At 42.8% G+C, this 19,851-nt stretch overlaps 1 protein-coding gene and 1 long non-coding RNA gene across 3 annotated transcripts in view; one reads left to right on the top strand and one right to left on the bottom strand.

The window, feature by feature from the left end:
* LOC134349544 (uncharacterized) overlaps window positions 1-10,567 on the top strand; it is an 89,679-nt gene extending 79,112 nt beyond the window's left edge. Inside the window, exon 4 of the long non-coding RNA XR_010018704.1 lies at window positions 10,379-10,567. This is a non-coding gene — a long non-coding RNA (uncharacterized LOC134349544). The remainder of the gene's footprint in view (window positions 1-10,378) is intronic.
* The window catches only part of LOC134349540 (PC3-like endoprotease variant B), a 797,797-nt gene that overhangs the window by 41,328 nt on the left and 736,618 nt on the right, over window positions 1-19,851 (bottom strand). The gene's annotated exons all lie outside the window — the stretch shown is intronic.

Raw genomic sequence — 19,851 nt, 5'->3', positions numbered from 1 at the left:
AATGTTGAAATTGTATAAGATGTTGGTAAGGCCTAATTTGGAGTATTCTTTGCAGTTTTGGTCACCTACCTACAGGAAAGATGTAAATAAGTTTGAAAGAGTACAGTGAAAATTTACAAGCAAGTTGCTGGGACCGGAGGACCTGGGTTGTAAGGAAAGCTTGAATAGGTTAGGACTTTATTCCTTGGAACATGGAAGACTGAGGGGAGATTTGATAGAGCTATACAAAATTAGGAGGGGTATAGATAGGATAAATGCAAACAGGCTTTTTCTACTGAGGTTGAGTGGGACTACAACTCGAGGTCATGGGTTAAGTGTGAAAGATGAAAAGATTAAGGGGAACATGAGGGGAAACAGCTTTATTCAGGTGGCTGAATGAGTGTGGAATGAGCAGCCAGTGAAAGTGATGCATGCAAGCTCGATTACAGCGTTTAAGAGAAGTTTGGATAGTTGGGAAATGGAGCGCTATGGTCCAGGTGCAGGTTGGTGGGAGTACGCAGTCTACATGATTTGGCTCAGACTAGAAACGGCCTGTTTCTGTGCTGTACTTTTCAGTTACTCTATGACTCTAAGTAAAGCTGAAAATGCAAGAACAAATCTTAATAGAATACAATCAGAATTATTATCATTGCAACATGGCGCAAAATCAAAGTGTAATTATTAAACTAAATTGAAGTGGGCTCAAAAGTTGATCTGGGTTGGAGGGAGAGGCTTGCATAAGTACTTTATGTTTGAATTAACAGGGAAAGAATGGTAGGGAGATACACTGAGAGGAAATGATTGAATTCAACTGAAGTGCTAATGCAATGAAGGGGAGATATGTACATCCTTATGTCTGGAGCATGGGAGAAATATACTGTGAAGTAACATACCCATTGAATCCAATAGAGGAGAAGATCTGCGATGGAGAAAGGAGACCAGATTTAGGAGAAAGAGTACATAATACGTATTTTTAAAATTGTTAGAATGTAAAATAATGTTTAAAAGACTTTTCTCAGAACAGGAAGAACATTGATATACTGGAATTTTTGAAGGAATTACAATTGGTTGAGAAGTTTAGTAGTGAAATGAAAACAAAGCTGTTTGAAGGTTGTTGTAGTAAAAGGGAAGAGATGAAAAATATCAAATCCCATTAAGTGGAAAACAACAATAAGAAATGTTTTACATGAAAAGCAGCAATATATTGATCCAACACAATGGTCTATCTATTAAGAGGCTTGAGAATAATATTTCTAACACATAAAAATAAGTTTTGCATTCACACATAAAACATAATGCAGAAATTCAAGTTGGAATTCAAGATGGTGTTGCAAGGCAGAGTTGATTCATGTCTGTTGCTTCCAGTGCAGGCACCACTTCTGTGATTAACGTGATTGCCACTTACAGCCAGCAATAATCATGCCTTTGAATGGCTGTTAATAATTTTTAAAGACATGCCACACAATTTGAAGAACAGGTTCATTGGGATTGCAAGAATTAGGCCATTCATATTAAAATTCAGTTGGTTCACATCTGAGTCATTGAACCATGGAGTCATAGGGAGATAGGGCATGGAACGGACCCTCAACCCATCAAGTCAGTGCCAAAAATTATCCACCTATTTACACTAATCCTACATTAATCCCATTCTACCTGCCATCAACTTCACCCAGCTTCTACCATTTACCCAGGCACTAGGGATGTGCTGAAGTTTGGATGCAGAATTTATGCCAAAACATCCAGGCCCTTCCTGGCTTCTCACAAACAAGATGTGGCATTGAGATTGCAAAGGGAGCTGGAAAGGGCATGTAACAAGGGTAATGTTACAATTGTAAGGGGGAATTTCAACATCCAAGGGGATTGAGAAAATCAGGTTGGTATTGGATTGCAAGAAAGGGAATTTGTTGAATGCATGTGAGATGGCTTTTTAGAGCAGCTTGTGTTTGAGCCTATTTGGGGAGGCCCTTTCTGGTTGGCTGCCAGTGACTAGTGGTGTTCCTCAGGGGTCAGTATTGGGACCGCTACTTTTCACATTGTTTTTCAGTAATTTAGATAATGGGATTGATGGCTTTGTGGCAAAGTTTTCAGATGATATGAAGATAGGTGGAGGGGTAGATAGCACTGAGGAAGCAATGCGATTGCAGAAGGACAGACAAATTGGAAGAATGGGCAAAAATAGTGGCAGGTGGAGGGGTTAACATATGAGGAGCGTTTGGCAGCTTTGGGCCTGTACTCACTGGAATTTAGTAGAACGCTGGTGGGGATGGGGGAGATGATGTCAATGAAACCTATCGAATGTTGAACGGTCTTGGATTTGGAGGGTGGAGGGAATGTTTCCTATGGTGGGGATGTCCAGAAGAAGGCACAGCCTCAAACTTGAGGAGTGACCGTTTAGAGAATTGAGAGGTAAGGAGGAAATTTTTTAGCCAGAAAGTAGTGAATCTGTGGAATGCTCTGCCACAGACAGCAGTGAAGGCCAAGACCGTGAGTATATTTAAATCAATGGTCCCCAACCTCTGGGCTGCAGACCGATACATTGATGCGAAGAATGCAGCGGTACAGCGGTAGCTGGAATACACCCAGCACATCTTTAAGAAAAAAGCCGAAATAACCAAGCTATTTAATTAGGTGCTGCCCGGCAGGTAAACGTTGACCCAGATCAGAGGCGATTGCCGTTTGCGTCGCCTCTGATCTGAGCTGACATTTACGTGCTGTGCGGCACCTAATTAATTAGCTTGATTATTTTGGCTTTTTTCTTAAAGATATGCTGAGTGTGTTCCGACTACCGTTGCACTACTGCATTCTTCACGGCCCGGTATCGGTCCGCGGCCCAGAGGTTGGGGACCACTGATTTAAAGCGAAAAGAAAAAGGGAAAATCTGCAGATGCTGGAAATCCAAGCAACATACACAAAATGCTGGAGGAACTCAGCAAGCCAGGCAGCATCTATGGGAAAGAGTACAGTCCATGCTTTGGGCTGAGTCTCTTCATCAGGACTGGAGGGAAAGAAATGAGGATTCAGAGTTAGAAGGTGGGGAGAGGGGAGGAAGAAACACAAGGTGACAGGCGAAACTGGGAGGAGGGGAGAGGTGAAGTAATGAGTTGGGAAGTTGATTGGTGAAAGAGTTACAGGGCTGGAGAAGGGCGAATCTGATAGGAGGGGGCAGAAGGCCATGGAAAAAAAGAAAATGGGGAGGAGCACCAGTGGGAGGTGATGGGCAGGTAAGGAATATAAAGTGAGAGGGAAAAGGGAATGGGGAATGGTGAAGGAGGGTAGGGCATTACTGGAAGTTTGAGAAATTGATGTTCATGCCATCAGGTTGGATGGAATAGAACGTGTTGCTCCTCCAACCTGAGTGCGGCCTCATCGCAACGGTAGAGGAGGCCATGGACTGACATGTTGGAATGGGAATGGGAAGTGGAATTAAAATGAGTGGTCACTGGGAGATCTAGCTGTTTCTGGCAGTGCATAGGTGCTTGACAAAGAGGTATTCCAATCTAGGTCGGCTCTCACCAATATACAGGAGGCCACACCAGGAGCACCGGATACAGACTGAGGTGAAGTGTTGCCTCACCTGGAAGGACTGTTTATATCCCTCAATGGTAGGGAGAGAGGAGGTGTACGGGCAGGTATAGCACTTGTTCCACTTATATAGATAAGAACTGGGAGGAACGAATGGACAAGGAAGATGTGTAGGGAGCGATCTCTGCAGAAAGTGGGGTGGAGGAAAAGATGTGCCTGGTGGTGGGATCCTGTTGAAAATGGCAGAAGTTATGGAGAATTATGTGCTGAACGCGGAGGCTGGTGGGGTGATAAGTGAAGACAAGAGGAACCCTATCCCTGGTGGATGGTGTGATGGCAGATGTGCATGAAATGGAAGAGATATGGTTGAGGGAAGTGTTGATGGTGGAGGAAGAGAAGCCTCTTCCTTTGAAGAAGGAGGACATTTCAATCATTCTGGAATGAAAAGTGTCATCCTGAGAGCAGATGCGGCAGAGATGGAGGAATTGAGAAAAGGGGATGGCATTTTTTAAAGTAACAGGGTGGGAAGAGGTAAAGTCCAGTTAGATGTGAGGTCAGTGGGTTTATAATAGGCATCAGTAGATAAGCTGTCTCCAGAGACAGAGACAGAGAGGTTGAGAGAGGGGAGGGAGGTGTCAGAGATGGACCCAGTAAATTTGAGGGCAGGGTGGAAGTTGGAGGTGAAGTTGATGAAGTCAACGAGCTGGGCATGGGTGTAGGAAGCAGCACCAATGCAGTTGTTGATGTAGCGTAGGAAAAGTTGGGGAGTGACACTATTGTAGGCTTGGAACATAGACTGTACCTCGTACCCGACAAAAAGGCAGTCATAGCTAGGATCCATGGCTACAACTTTTGTTTGAAGGAAGTGGGAGGAGCCAAAGGAGAAATTATTGAGAGTGAGGACAAGTTCTGCCAGACAGAGGAGAATGGTGGTGGAGGGGAACTGGTTGGGTCTGGTGTCCAGAAAATAACAGAGCTTTGAGACCTTCCTGGTGGGGGATGGAGGTGTATAGGGACTGGACTTCCATGGTGAAAATAAAATGTTCAGGATTAGGGAACCTGAAATCATTGAATAGATCAAGAGTGAGTGAAGTGCCATGGATGTAGGTAGGAAGGGACTGAACCAGAGGGGATAAAACTGAATTGAGGTATGCCAATATGAGTTCAGTGGGGTAGAAACAAGCTGAAACAATGGATCTACCTGGAGGGGCAGCTTGTGGATCTTGGGTAGGAGGTAGAAAATGGGTGATGCGGGGTGAAGGAGCTATGAGGTTGGTGGCAGTGGATATGAGATTTTCAGAGTTAATAAGGTCAGTGATGGTTTTGGGGACAATGGCCTGGTGCTCCTTAGTGGGGTTCTGTTTCAGAGGTAAGTAAGAGGAGGTGTCTGACAGTTGACGCTGGGCCTCAGCAAGGTAGAGATCATCTACTATATCCGGTGCTGCTTGTGTGTCCTCCTGTACGGTGCCTATAAAAAATATGCACAAAATATTTGATTGCATAAGTATTCACCTCCTTTAATATGACAGGCCAAATCATCACTGGTGCAGCCAATTGGTTTTAGAAGTCACATAATTAGTTAAATAGAGATCACTGTGTGTAGTCAAGGTGTTTCAATTCTGGCAAAAACTACATCATGAAGTCAAAAGAACACTCCATGAAAAGATTATTGAAAAGCACAAGTCAGGAGATGGATACAGGAAAATTTCTAAGTCACTAAATATCCCTTGGAGTACAGTTAAGTCAATCATCAAGAAATGGGAAGAATATGGCACAGCTATAAATCTGCCTAGAGCAGGCCATCCTCAAAAACTGAGTGACTGTGCAAGAAGGGGACTAATGAGGGAGGCCACCATGAGACCTAGACAAGTTACAAGTTTCAGTGGCTGCGATGGGAGAGACTGCACATACAACAACTGTTGCCCCGGTGTTTCACCAGTCGCAGCTTTATGGGAGAGTGGCAAAGAGAAAGCCACTGTTGAAAGACACTCGCATGAAATCTTGGGTAGAGTTTGCCAGAAGGCATGTGGGAGACTCTGACGTCAGCTGGAAGAATGTTCTATGATCTGATGAAACCAAAATTGAGCTTTTTGGCCATCAGACTAAACAATATGCTTGGCATAAGCCAAACAATGCACATCATCAAAAACACACCATCCCTACCGTGAAGCATGGTGGTAACTGCATCATGCTGTGGAGATGCTTCATTGCAGCAGGCCCTGGAAGGCTTGTGAAGGTAGAGGGATAAATGAATGCAGCAAATTACAGGGAAATCCTGGAGGAAAATCTAATGCAGTCTGCAAGAGAACTGTGACTTGGGAGAAGATTTATTTTCCAGCATGACAATGACCCCAAGCATAGAGCTAAAACCGCACAGGAATGGCTTTAAAAAAACGAAGTTAATATCCTGGAGTGGCCAAGTCAGAGTCCAGACATGAATCCAACTGAAATTTTGTGGTTGCTCTTGAAAAGGGCTGTTCATTCATGATCCCCATGCAATCTGACAGAGCTTGAGCAGTTTTGAAAAGAAGAATGGGGAAAAGTAGTAGCGTCCAGATGTGCAAAACTGATAGAGACCTATCCACACAGACTCAAGGCTGTAATTGCTGCCAAAAGTGTTTCTACTAAATATTGACCTGATAGGGGTGAATACTATGCAATCCATTCTTTTGTGTTTTATATTTGTATTTCATTTAGATTGCTTCGTAGAGATGTGTTTTCACTTTGACACATAAGAGTCTTCTTCAGTGTCAAAAAAGCCAAATTAAATCCACTGTGATGCAATGTTGTAAAACAATAAAAAATGAAAACTTCCATAGGGGATGAATACTTTTTATTGGCACTGTATATTGGTGAGACCCGATGTAGATTGGGAGACCACTTTGCTGAGCACCTATACTCCGTCCACTAGAAAAGATGGAATTTCCCATTGGCCACCCATTTTAATTCTAATTCCCATTCCCATTCTGACATGTCAGTCCATGGCCTCCTCTACTTTTGCAATGAAGCCACACTCATGTTGGAGGAGCAACACCTTATATTCTGTCTGGGTTGCTTCCAATCTGATGGCATGACATTGATTTTTTGAACTTCCAGTTAATGCCCCTCCCTTCACTAGTCCCGATTCCATTTTCCCTCTCTTACCTTATCTCCTCACCTGCCCATCACCTCCCACTAGTGCTTCTCCCCCTTTTCTTTCTTTCATGGCTTTCTGTCCTCTCCGATCAGATTTCCCCTTCTTCAGCCCTGTATCTTTTTCACCAATCAACTCCCAGCTCTTAACTTCACCTTACCCCCTGCCTCCCCATTTCACCTATCTCCTGGCCTTTCTTCCTCCCTTCCCCTCACCTTCTCACTCTGATTCCTCATCTTCTTTTCTCCTGTCCTGATGAAGGGGCTTGGCTTGAAACATTGACTATACTCTTTACCATAGATGCTGCTGGGCCTGCTGAGTTCCTCCAGCATTTTGTTTGTGTTCCCTCCTAGCTTTTCCTCTCTTGCAGCAGCCTGACATACCCTATATGCACCCTCCTCCTCTTCCTAAATTGCAGTATGAATCTCTACTTGTCCGTGCATATTTCATAACAGTTGGTTTGAATATAGAAGAAAATCTTTCAGCAGCTAATAGAGTACACATCTCACTATTTATTTCAACTAAGTTGCATCGCACTCAACTCTTCTTTGTTACCGCAGACTTGCTGCTGTTGTGAAGGCTTTTCTATCCTCAGATCCTTGCCTCTTATTTCAAACCTTTTGCAATTATCATGTCCTGAAAAAAACACAAGATATTTGGCACTTTTGTCCTTGCAAACTATCTCTTCACTTCCAGCCTTCTTTTCTTCTCCAAAGCAAATGTATTGTAATCTTCCAATTCAAGGACATTTTCTGTTAAACTCCTCAAACTTAACTTCTCCAAATCAGGTTCCTAGCCCTGCCAGGTATCAAAGCAAGACTAAACAAAGTTACAAGTGAAATCCTTTCTGAATAGGACAATTGCATCTCCTCCATTTTCTTTTCTTGAGTGACCCAAAATCCTTTACCTTCTTCTACTACTTCTTCTAACACTTCTCCGCAATTCATCTGATTTAGATTACAATTAGATTTTACTTCTCTCTCCAGCCATAGTCAGAGAATCAAACTTCTATCCACTATTCCATTAGTAGTTCTGATATTACCAAAAAACCATACCTAGCCCTGTTCTAATTTTCATGTACATTCTGGCTTTGGTAACATCAGCCCAAAGCATCAGTTTTTAAATGAAGATAAGAAAATTCAGATGCTGGAACCTCCTGCAACACATAAGACACTGAAGGACGTGGGTCAGGCAGCATTTATGAAGGGTAATGGACAGTCGAAATTTTAGGTCAAGATCCTTCATCTGGAAGGGTTTGAACATGCACAGCACTCAGGAGATATTTTCTCAATCCAAATACAGTAGTGTGAAATTTGACATTATTCTCTTTGTCCTCAAACTCCCCTCCCCAACTACCAACTCCATTCTGTAGTCTGGTAGTTGCTAGAAACCGAGTCAGGTGGTCTTCCTGTCATACCTGACCACAGAATGATTTTAAGACCTTCTTGTCACTTCTTTCATTAAGATCATAATATTGTTTGGATCAGTCTTCCTTCTGCTAATCCACAGCTGAAATCCTCATCCATGAAGATATTACCTCTAGCCTTAAAATTACAGTGCATCATGGGCAGTCTCTTGATCAACATTCCGTCAAATTATGATTATTCAAAGGTTAACAGTGGATGAGAGGTGACCTGACAAAAGTGTATGAGATAATGAGAGGCATTGATAGTGTGGTTAGCCAGAAGCTTTTTTCCAGGGCTGAAATGCCTAACACGAGGGGGCATAGTTTTAAGGTGCTTGGAAGTAAGTACAAGGGGGATGTCAGAGGTAAGTTTTTCACACAAAGACTGGTAGGTGCATGGAATGCACTGTCAGCAAAGGTGGTGGAGGCAGATACAACAGGGTCTTCTGAGAGACTCTTAGATAGGTACATGGAGCTTAGAAAAATAGAGGGATATGCGGTAGGGAAATTCTAGGCAGCTTCTAGAGTGGGTTACATGGTTGGCACAATATTTTGGGCTAAAGGCCCTGTAATGTTCTGTAGATTTCTATGTTTCTATGTTTCTATGTTATCATGGTTATCATAAACAGAAAGAACAATTTTTCACATGTGATTTGTATTGGAATTAGAAGTTTCTAGGTGAATACAATGTGTGTTAGGTAGATATTTGAACTCTCTTTCCCTATCCCTACTGTGTTTACGCAGGCAATGGGTAATTGATTTGTTATTGTCACATGAACCAAAATACAACAAAATGCTTTGTTTTGCATGCCATCCATGTAGATCATTCCAAAGCATAATTATCTCAATGTTGTAAAAAAAGGAAAATAATAACAGACAACAGATGTATGGTTACAGGTGCAGAGAAAAGTGCAGTGCAGATGGACAAATAAGGTCCAAAGGACCTCGATGAGGTAGAATGAGGAATCATGAGTTAACGTTTATTGTATAAAAGGTGCATTCAAGAGTCTTATGGCAGTGTGAGCTTATATTCTATTCTACACTGAATTTTTGCTTTATACATTGCTATTCAGAATCTTTCTGTGTGAATTTGCACAACATTTCTAAGTTTCTTTCACTACATTTCAATGCTCCGTTCAGAATACTTGCATAAAAGGTTGTCATTTGAAATAGGTCAAACATCAGGTCAAAAATTAATAGTGTTAACCTAGACTCCATGTATGCTGTGGTTGTGATCTTTGTTCCAAATGGTAGCTATGCATGTGAGTAGACGATTGAAAAGCCAGCTTTTCAAGATGATCTTAAAGGAGAGATGTGAGAAAGAGGCGTAGGGAATTTTAGTTAGGTAATTTTAGACTATGGAACTTTGGCAGCTTAAGGGACAACTAGCAATAATGAAATTACTAAAATAGGGAATGTTTAGAAGGCTGGAAATAGAAGGCTGAGAGACTTGTAGAATGTGCGAAGATTACAGATGCAGAGAGGAAAGGATTTGAAAATAGTGATGAGAATTTTAATTTGAAGCCTTGGTTAATTGGGTGCTTGCATGAGTCAGAAAGCACAGAGGTGATGCTGAATGGAATATGGTGCAAGCCAAGAGATATGGATCAGAATTTTGCATGGTGTTAAATTTTCTCCACACTTTCTAAAGACATTAAATAAAAAAGGGATGAAAAAGTAAACCTACTAGGCTCCCTTAATTACAATTATCCTTCAGTGACTCACTGACTAATATGCTTTCAATGAGGCTTTAGAATTAGAACTGGACAAAGTACAAAAAAATTAAAATGATTTCTAAATTGGAGTTGCTCCTTTATGAAATGGGACTGGTAATAGGTATCCTGCGGAGATTATAAATGTTTAGAGAATAAGAAATGTAGCATTTCAGAATGTGATAGAAAGTAAATGATAGCACTGTAAGAAATAGAGCCTTTTGGAATGACCATGAAACACTTCAGATGTAATCTTTAAAATAAGATTGTACATAATTGCCCCATTTATTGATGGAAAGCTGCTTGAAACAAAGTGAAGAACATTCTGAGAAAGCAAAGATTCTGCAATTGTACATAATTGATGCAGGAAGATGGCTTTATAGGGACAGGCTTGACTTTAGACTATTCCCAAATAGTATGATGAGTAACTTGTACTACCTTCTACTTGGTAGCTCTGTTCAATGGACGATAATGATTTTGGAAAATCAGTTTTGGTTTACTGAAAATGTAGAAGGGTGTCTTGATGAAAGGTCTAAGACCTGAAACATTAAATTGGATTTTCTACTGTCCTCTCTCCCATATGCTGCATGTCAGCTCAGCATTTCAAATATTTTCCTTTTTTTTCAGAACCACAGCATTTTCAGAATTCAGCTTTTGAAGCATTTGAAATGGTGCATTTAAGATTCCCACAAGGAGCATGCAAAGGGCTGTAAGCATGGATGACTACACCCTCCAACTATCATAACTGCCACCCTTAAGGGTGTAGACAAATGCATGTGTTTATAGTGAGTATCAGTTTAAAACAGTCCTCCAAAAGTGGTAAAAGTGAAGGGTCAGCATATGCCCTTAATCACCAGTCCTATCCATGCCAGGGCCCAGCAAATGATTCTTCCATCATCAGTTCCTATCAATCAGGGAGGCCATGGAAGTAAAAAGCAACTGTGTTATTATACTGTATAGTCTACATTATAACAAGGGACTACTTTATGTTTTAGTAACACGTCATTGCATGCGCTATTAGGCGAGCATTGAGCATGCGCTATTAGGTGGGTATTGATTTGTATATGTGTACTGAGTTTGGTTTCTGCCAGTAAAGAACCATGAAACTTAGCTCCCGTCTCCAGCATTTTTATTAATAGCATTGTTGTGTAACCAGGCCACATACACAACAAATTGGCGATGAGCTTAATGAACCTACATCTTATCGGAATGCCGTGTTTTAGCTGATTATGACACTTGGAGGAAGAGCACAAGGAACGAGCCAAAAAGCAGGAGAAGGAAGCAGAGCAAGGCAGCGAGGCCGCGAGTCTGAAAGGAAGCGGGAGCACAGCTGGGGTCAGAAACATTGGGAGACCAAGAGACACAGTCAGAGCCACAGCACATCCAGCCGAGACCACAGCCAGCACTGACCCCCAGGGGCTGAGGGTCTGCCTGCCCCAGAAGGGACGTAAAAAGGAGCGACACACGCATCTAGATGGAATGCACTCATGGCGCTAACAAAAAGGACATGTGAGTCAAAAAGAAAACAAGGGGAAAATGGGGCTAAATTAACATAACAAAGATGGCAATGATTGGAACCATTACAGCATTTGATAGTGGCATTGAAGACTGGGCAACTTACTTTGAAAGAGTGGAGTTATATTGTGAGGCTAATGGTGTTAACGATGAAAAGAAAGCCAACGTCTTACTCAGTATTATGGGAGCAAAAACATACAGCCTGTTACAGAGCTTGTTAACCCCTGAAAAGCCAGCTGACAAAATGTTCAAGCAAATAGATGACACTCTCCAACAGCATTTAAACCCCAAACCACTGGTCATTGCTGAAAGATTTAAATTTCACAAACGGAATCAGAGCGAAAATGAAAGCATTTCTGAATATTGTGCAAATTATCAGAACATTGTCAATTTGGAGCTGGTTTATCAGACGCATTGAGGGACAGGTTAGTGTGTGGCATGCACTGTGAAACCACACAGAAGAAGCTTCAGTGTGAAAGAGACCTTACATTTGAGAAAGCGCTAAACATTGCAATATCAATGGAAACAGCACTATGGGGTGCTTCCGAGATACAACAAAAATCTCTGGAATGCGACAAATAAAATGTCACTGAACAGGAGTGAAGGAAAGAAACGTCACTGTTGTGGGAACAGGTCACTTGACCCTGATGACTGTTGGTTTAAAGACAAAGAATGCAGAAACTGTGGCAAACAGGGCCACATTGGCAGATTATGCAAAGCTAGTAAACAGCAGAAAAAGGACAAAATACGGAGAAACAAGAAATCCCAGAGAGGAAAACACACCAATGTACACAACATGGAAGAAAGCAGTTCTGATGAAAACAACAAAGACGAAAGTGAATTGTCTTCTCTGCAACTCCACAGCGTAAAAGAGACAGATGATCGAAGAGTAATAAGGATCACTCCACAAGTGGCAGGCATAAGACTGAAAATGGAGTTGGACACAGGCTCAGCTTTAACAGTGATCTCTGTACACGACTACAAATGACTGGTTTCTCACATACCTCTGAAACGAACTAAGCTACGGCTAAAGACTTACACAGGATAGAAAGTGCATCCCAAAGGTAAAATTAAAGTGACAGTGAGCTACGGAGACAAAACAGAGCAGCTGAACCTCTATGTATTGAAAAATGGAGGACCATCGTTGCTGGAATGTGAATGGTTCAGGAAAGTCCAGTTGGATTGGCACACCATCAAGGCACTAGATGTGTCAACAAAGGAGGGCAGCTCGGCAGGGAAGACGTCCACAGCTCTCCTCTCACCCATTGTCAGCTATTACAACGACGAGGAGGATGAACGCAGTAACATGGCCGTGATTCGGATGAAGATACAGAGGATGCAAGTGAGACAGATATTACCAATAAGTTGGATGATGAAGACTATCTGGAAGTAAAACAGCAGATGTACCAGGAGAAACTGATATCTCTCAAAAGACAGCTACAGCAGTTACAGGAAGGCACTTTGCAGGAGTATCAGAAAAAAATGAAGAAACTAGATCAATAATACAAGGAAAGAATACGAAATGCAGAGTTTTCTCTGCAACTGGAGACAGAACTAGTGGAAAGGAATTATATTAAAGTGAAGAAAGCAGCAAGTGAAAGAATTTGAAGATAAAAAGATTGAGTTGGAAGAAAAGAAAAAGATGATTGAGAATGAGAGGCTAACAATAGAACTCACAGGAGATTTTTTGGAGGTAAAGCCAATAATGACTAGGAACCTAAGGAGGAGACCTAATGACCCTGCTCCAATTACAGACAAAAGACAAAAACCTGCACCTATGCAGTTAAATTACTTGTTAACAGATGAACGAATAATGGAAGATCTGTGAACTCTCAATAAGCTTAAATCTCTGAAAAGACCAGCATCTCCATCTTCTCCTGAGCATCTTCCCAGCACTCCTGCTGAACCACCAGCACAAAGGTATGAAGCACGAAGAGAAGATCGAAAGTTATATTACGATAAGAGATGGTATCATAAAGGTCAGGCTATGTATTTGGAATCTAAGGAGAATACGAAGATTGGCTGTGTAATTAGCTCAGTTGGAACAAATGAGATATGGGTAAGGAAGACAAGTAATAGCACAAAGATGCATATATATACTGCACAGAGCAGTCTTCATTAGACGGAGGCAATCTGCTGCCTAGAACTCTTAGCAAGTTGGAGAAACACACCTTCTTAACTCCCTATGCTCAGAGGTCAACTGTTCATGAATTTTATATGGAAGTCTGTATTAAAACAAATAAATTTATTGACAGACTGAAGAACACACTATTTGAAGACACTTTCCAATGACATCTCAGTTTGGATGATTGTACATATTTTTAAGAATAACATTCACCTTTTCACAGATTTCACTTTGCTTTCGCCATCTTTGCAAGATGGAGGTGACTACTCTTTATGGCTAGAACCTGCCAATTTGTGGATTGTTCAATTTATTCCAGACAATAGAGTGAAGACCTATTTGCTTCAGTGCCGGACAATCTAGAGAAGACTCCCCCCTCCCCCCGAGACTTGAGTTATAAATGGGTCTTAGACCAAAAATTGAACAAAAGGCTTGTTATAACTTGATATTATTAAGTTGCTAGTAAACAAATGGTAGGTGTTTGTATGTTAAGGGTAACTTTGGAATGCGGAAAGGATAAGGAAGAACAAGCGCGAGAAGAATAGGAAAAAGGCTGCTTTCATCAGGAATCCTTATCGTTTTTCTGCAAGTGTGTTAAAAGGGGAATGATCAGGCAAACTGGGGAAACCAAGAGAGGAAGTGGAGGTATACCTGCAGATGAAAGATGAGACCTGCCACTGGGGGAAAGCAGCAGGATGGAGCCAGTGCAACAGCCGCAGAAACCTTTTGATGAGAAAGAGCCAACACTGAAGGAGGAAAGAGAAGTCGTCAGAAGGTGAGGGCAGGTGCCCCACCTGGGCCCAATGGGATCACATATAAAGTCTGCAAGAAGTGCTGAAAGCTTCTCAAGAGGATGTGGAGGCTGATGAGAGTCATCTGGAGGAAGGGCCAGATACCACCTTGCTGGCAAGTGGCTGAAGGATGCTTTGTGCCAAAACAGGAAAACTCAACCGAGATCAAGCAGTTCAGAACCATTTCCCTCCTCAACGGTGAAGGAAAAATCTTCTTCACTGTTCTAGCAAGAAGGATGACATCATACATGGTAGAAAACCAATACATAGATACGGCAGTGCAAAAGGGAGGGATTCCTGGATTCGCAGGATGTTTGGAACACACAAGTGTTATATCCCTGCTGTTAAAGCAGGCCAAGGCAACCAAAGGGAACCTGACGGTTGTGTGGTTGGATTTAGCCAATGCCTATGGCACAGTGCCGCACAAGCTCATTGAGACAACACTGAAACACTACCATATCCCGGAGAAGGTCACCAAGATCCTGGCAAGCTGTTTGAGGGGATTCACCTAAGGCTTAGCATGCAGGACTACATAACATCATGGCAGTGAGTAGAGAAGGGTATTGTGACTGGCTGCACTATATCAGTAGTCCTCTTCGTCATGGCCATGAATCTACTTATAGAGGCTGGGAAAAGAGGACCAGAGGGCCAAAGACAAGCACTCATATCAGACAGCCGCCAAGCAGAAGATTTATGGATGACCTTACAATTACAACCACAACACATATCCAGGCCAGATGGGTACTCCAGGCAATGGACACGAATGAAATTTAAACCTGCCAAATCAAGGTGTTTGGTGATAAAGGAAGGCCAGCTTAACCAGAAGTTCACCTTGAAGATCCAGGATGAAGAGATCACATCTATCATAGGAAACCCCATCATGTGCCTAGGGAAATGGTATGATCACAGCCTGAAGGATGTCAACAACAGCAGACGCCTGGAGCAACAAACAACATAAAGGCTGGTAGAGATCGACAAATCAGGTTTACCAGGAAAGTTTAAGGCATGGATCTTCCAACTTGGGCTCCTGCCCAGACTAATGTGGCCAATGATGCTGTACGACACCGCCCTGTCAACGATCGAGGGCATGGAGAGGAAGATAAACCGGTATTTGAGAAGGTGGTTTGGAGTACTGCAGTGCTTCTCTTCAACAGGGCTCTACAGCAAGTTAGCCAAGCTCCAGTTGCCCCTCTCCTCAGTAGTAGAAGAATTTAAGGCAGGGAAAGCACGCCTCATCGTGACCCTCAAAGACTCCAAGGCTGACAAGGTCAGTGAAGCAGAAGTCAAGATACAGATAGGGAGCAAATGGAAGGCGGCAGAGGCAGTAGAAGAAGCAGAGTCCCCACTTCGCCACAGAGATGTTGTCGGAACAGTGTGTAAGGGCAAAAAAGGCCAAGGATGTTAGTCAACAATCAGGTGGAAGGAGGCCAACCCTAAGGACAGACGGCACTTGAGATAAGGAAGAAAGAGGAGGAGGCTAGATATGTGTGAGCATTCGAGATGGAGCATCAAGGGACCTGGACAAAGTGGGAAACAGAAGTGGAAATATATATCTTTCCAACTCCAGTTCTTACTGAGGGCTGTGTATGATGTATTACCAACTCCAACAAACCTGTGGAACTTGGGAATAACAGAAGACCCAACGTGCCATCTGTGCCAGGAACCTGCCAACCTAGAGCATATTCTTTCTTCATGCCAGGTTGCCCTTTCCCAGGGATGTTACAGATGGAGACAGGACCAGGTTTTGAGACCACTCGCCCACACTTTGGAGACAGAGAGGAAAAGGGACCACAGAAAGGACAGCACAGCCAACCAAACTTCATCAGGACTGGGGAACAGGCTGCAGCAACAAACAAGCATAGAGACAGTATCCTGAGCATGGCAAAGGACTGGGAGATAAAGGTTGATCTTGAAAAGAAGCTGGTTTTCCCACCAATAGTAGAGACCACACTTCGACCAGATGTTCTACTATTGCCAGAGAGTGCAAAGAAGCTCGTGGTGATAGAGCTAACAGTACTACGGGAGACCCGATGCCAAGAGGCTCACGAGAGGAAACTTGTGAGGTACGAAGACCTGGTGGCGGGCTGCAGACGGCAAGGCTGGCAGACATGGAACTTCCCTGTCGAAGTGGGAGCAAGAGGATTTCCCACCATGTCATGTTGGAAGATGATGGCAGCTTTAGGGATACAAGGGAGAACCAGGAAGAGAGCCGTTAACACCATGGGCCAAGCAGCAGAGAGAGCATCCAGTTGGCTTTGGCTGCGAAGGGACGATAGTCGTTGGATGTCTGACCATCGGGAGTAGAAGACTGATCACCTTCTGCTGTCCCACCATCCCGAGGATGTTCCGGGTTAGGGGATGAAACATCTGAAGACGGATGGACCCGTCTGATGACTCAATGGTCCAGCAGCAGAAACATCACAGCTGTTTAAGTAATGAAATAAAAGGGGAGGAGTGTACTGTATAGCTTACATTATAATAAGGGACTACTTTATGTTTTAGTAACACGTCATTGCATGCGCTATTAGGCGTGTATTGATCTGTACGTGTGTGCTGAGTTCGGTTTCTGCCAGTAAAGAACCATGAAACTTAGCTCCCGTCTCTAGCGTTTTTATTAATAGTGTAACCAGGCCACATACACAACAGTTATCAAATGAGACTTAAAAATTACTTAATGAAGGTTAAATTTGGATTCCATCTTTATTACTTCGGAAACTGCTGGCACAATGATGGAAGCCGTGAACACCGCCTGAGATGGAGGACCTTCACTGCTGCCCTAAATGCCAATGGCTTAATAGGCAAAGACAAAGATTTACCTTTACCACTTGATTCCTTGCCTTCTCACAGGCCTCAAGTACACTCAGAGGCAGGAGCAGAATATCAAAGGGAAAGGGAGAGTAGCTGACCTAGAATAGGAAGTAACTTCCCTTTGGTATGGACCAATTTATTAAAATAGAAGTGGGTTGAAGGGGAAAACACTCTGGAACTCTTTCTGAAACAAGGAACACAGACGTGGTTATTGGATATGTGCTATCACAGCCTTAGGACATCACTTTAAATTCCTCAAAACAACATAATTTGCCCAATTGCAAACACAAAATACTCTGCAGATGCTGGGGTCAAAGCAACACTCACAACATGCTGGAGGAACTCAGCAGGTCCATGGAAATGATCAGTCAATGTTTCGGGCTGGAACCCTTCATCAGGACTGAAGAGGGAAGGGGCAGAGGCCTATAAAGAAGGTGGGGGGAGGGTGGGAAGGAGAAGGCTGGAAGGTTCCAGGTGAAAAACCAGTAAAGGGAAAGATAAAAGGGTGGGGGAGGGGAAGCAAGGAGGGGATAGGCAGGAAAGGTGAAGAAGGAATAGGGGAAAGCACAATGGGTAGTAGAAGGAGGCGGAACCATAAGGGAGATAGTAAGCAGCTGGGGGAGGGGGCAGAGTGAAACTGGGATGGGGGAAGGGAGGGGGAGGGAATTACCAGAAGTTGGAGAATTCTATGTTCATACCACGGGGCTGGAGACTACCCAGACGGTATATGAGGTGTTGATCCTCCAACCTGAGTTTAGCCTCATCATGGCAGTAGAGGAGGCCATGTATGGACATGAAGCAGAGTTGCAGTGGGTGACAACCGGGAGATCCTGTCTGTTGTGGCGGATGGAGCGGAGGTGCTCGACGAAGCGCTCCCCCAATCTGCCTTGGGTTGCACCGATGTAGAGGAGGCCGCACCGGGAGCACTGGATTGCATCGTGTGCCTCCAGCATGTTGTGAGTGATAATTTGCCCAATCATCTTCAGCTACTTCAATAATTATTTTGTCTCTGTCATAAACGATGTGGAACGTCCCTTCACTGATGATCATATAATTTACATAATTATAAAGCTACAATGATATCCCATTTCACGATCTGATAAAATCAGTTTTGGTTTGGCAACTGGCAAATACTACATAATTATGAGGGATGATGTCTCCAGCAAGAAACATTGAAAGCTTCAGTGGCATCTCTGTGGGGAATTTTTCAACAATCAACATCTTGGGTCCATTATTGCTCTGAAGTTTGTTATCATCAAAGCAATGATGACGTGCAGAGTAATGGCTGGATGGTGTCCAATGAACAATATCTGAGAAACACATACATGGATAAAAGCAGTAAATGACTCCTCTACAGTTAGGCACTGGGCCCGTTGTATGCAATATCCAATGAAAGCACCGTGGTTACTCAATAACTGCCAAATCTCTTGATTTGTAGCACTAAGAAGGGAAAACTAACCCTCTATATCACACACATATACTGTTATTTATTTATTGACGAAGAGCATTTTCTATTCTTTTTGAAGCATAAACATAATTATGGAGACAATTTTAAAATGATTACTATGAAGAATGTAGCATTTATAATAAACAAGAAAAAAAAGATTTCCTCTGGCGAGTGAAAATTGACCTTTCGTACCAAGTCTGACTTCACTCTATATTTGAGTTGTTCATCTCTTGAGAATGTTTTCGGTCAATGTAATTCTTTTTGCTTTTTGAAATAGTCCTGCAAGCTGTCTGTTTGTGCATCAAGGGGCAGTTCTGGAATAGTCAATGAATGCAGATTTGCCTCAAATCCAGGGAACATCCTTAAAACATTCCTCCTTGTTTACAATGTTTGAAATGAAGGATCCTCACCTCGTAATTTTACCGGCTCATTCTGTACCAGAGATGTAGTGTGAAATTCCAGCTATTTTAAAATCCAACTCACTCATTGACAAAAACTCCCTCATAAGAGGGAGGCTAACTACCTAGTCCTGATATTGAATTACTTTACCATCACCGAGTCTCCACACTTTATGTCTTGGGCATTGCCATCGATCAGAATCTAAACTGGGCCAGCTGCATAAATAACACAAACAAAATGCTGGAGGAACTCAGCAGGCCAGGCAGCATCTGTGGAAAATAGTACAGACAACGTTTTGGGCTGAGACCCTTCGGTAGGACTCAATAGTTGCATAAATGCTGTGGCCACGAGAGCTGGGCATCCAGCTGTGAGTGACCCACTTCCTGAGACCAAAAACTTTTCCATACCTTCAACACACAAGTTTGAGGAATACTGGAATATTCTGCACTTACCTGAATGAATGCAGTTCCAGAACATTTCAAGTAGCTCAACACTATCCAAGACAAAGCAGCTCACTTAAACAGCATCCCATCCACAGAGAATCACTCCCTCCACGCTTGGTGCAATGTATGCATCGTCGGCAAAATACATTGTAAACTGAATCCTAGGTTTGTCTGACAGCATTTCTCAAGCTGTGACCTCTACAAAGGCCTCATATACATGACAACACCAGCAAGCTGTATTTCCCCTCTAAATCATACACCATTCTGACCTGGAAATATACTGCTATTCCTTCATTGCCCCGGGTCTAAATCATGGACATCACTGTGTAATAGCACTGTGGTTGTAGCTTCACCAGAAAAGCTGCAGCAGTTCAAGGTACAACTTTCTCAAGGACAGTTCAGAAATGGAAATAAACACTCTGACCTTACATAGGGGTTCCTAACCTTTTTTATGTGATGGCCCAATAGCGTTAAGCAAGGGATCCCTGAACTCCAGGTTGGAGTTGCCCAGATACAATGCCCAGATCCAGAAAAAATAATTCAAAATATCATTATAAATACTCATTGATTTAGCA

Source organism: Mobula hypostoma, chromosome 7 (genome assembly GCF_963921235.1).
Source record: "Mobula hypostoma chromosome 7, sMobHyp1.1, whole genome shotgun sequence".
Taxonomy (NCBI): domain Eukaryota; kingdom Metazoa; phylum Chordata; class Chondrichthyes; order Myliobatiformes; family Myliobatidae; genus Mobula; species Mobula hypostoma.
Note: the sequence above shows the minus strand (reverse complement) of the source record. Positions and strands in the feature narration are given on the sequence as shown.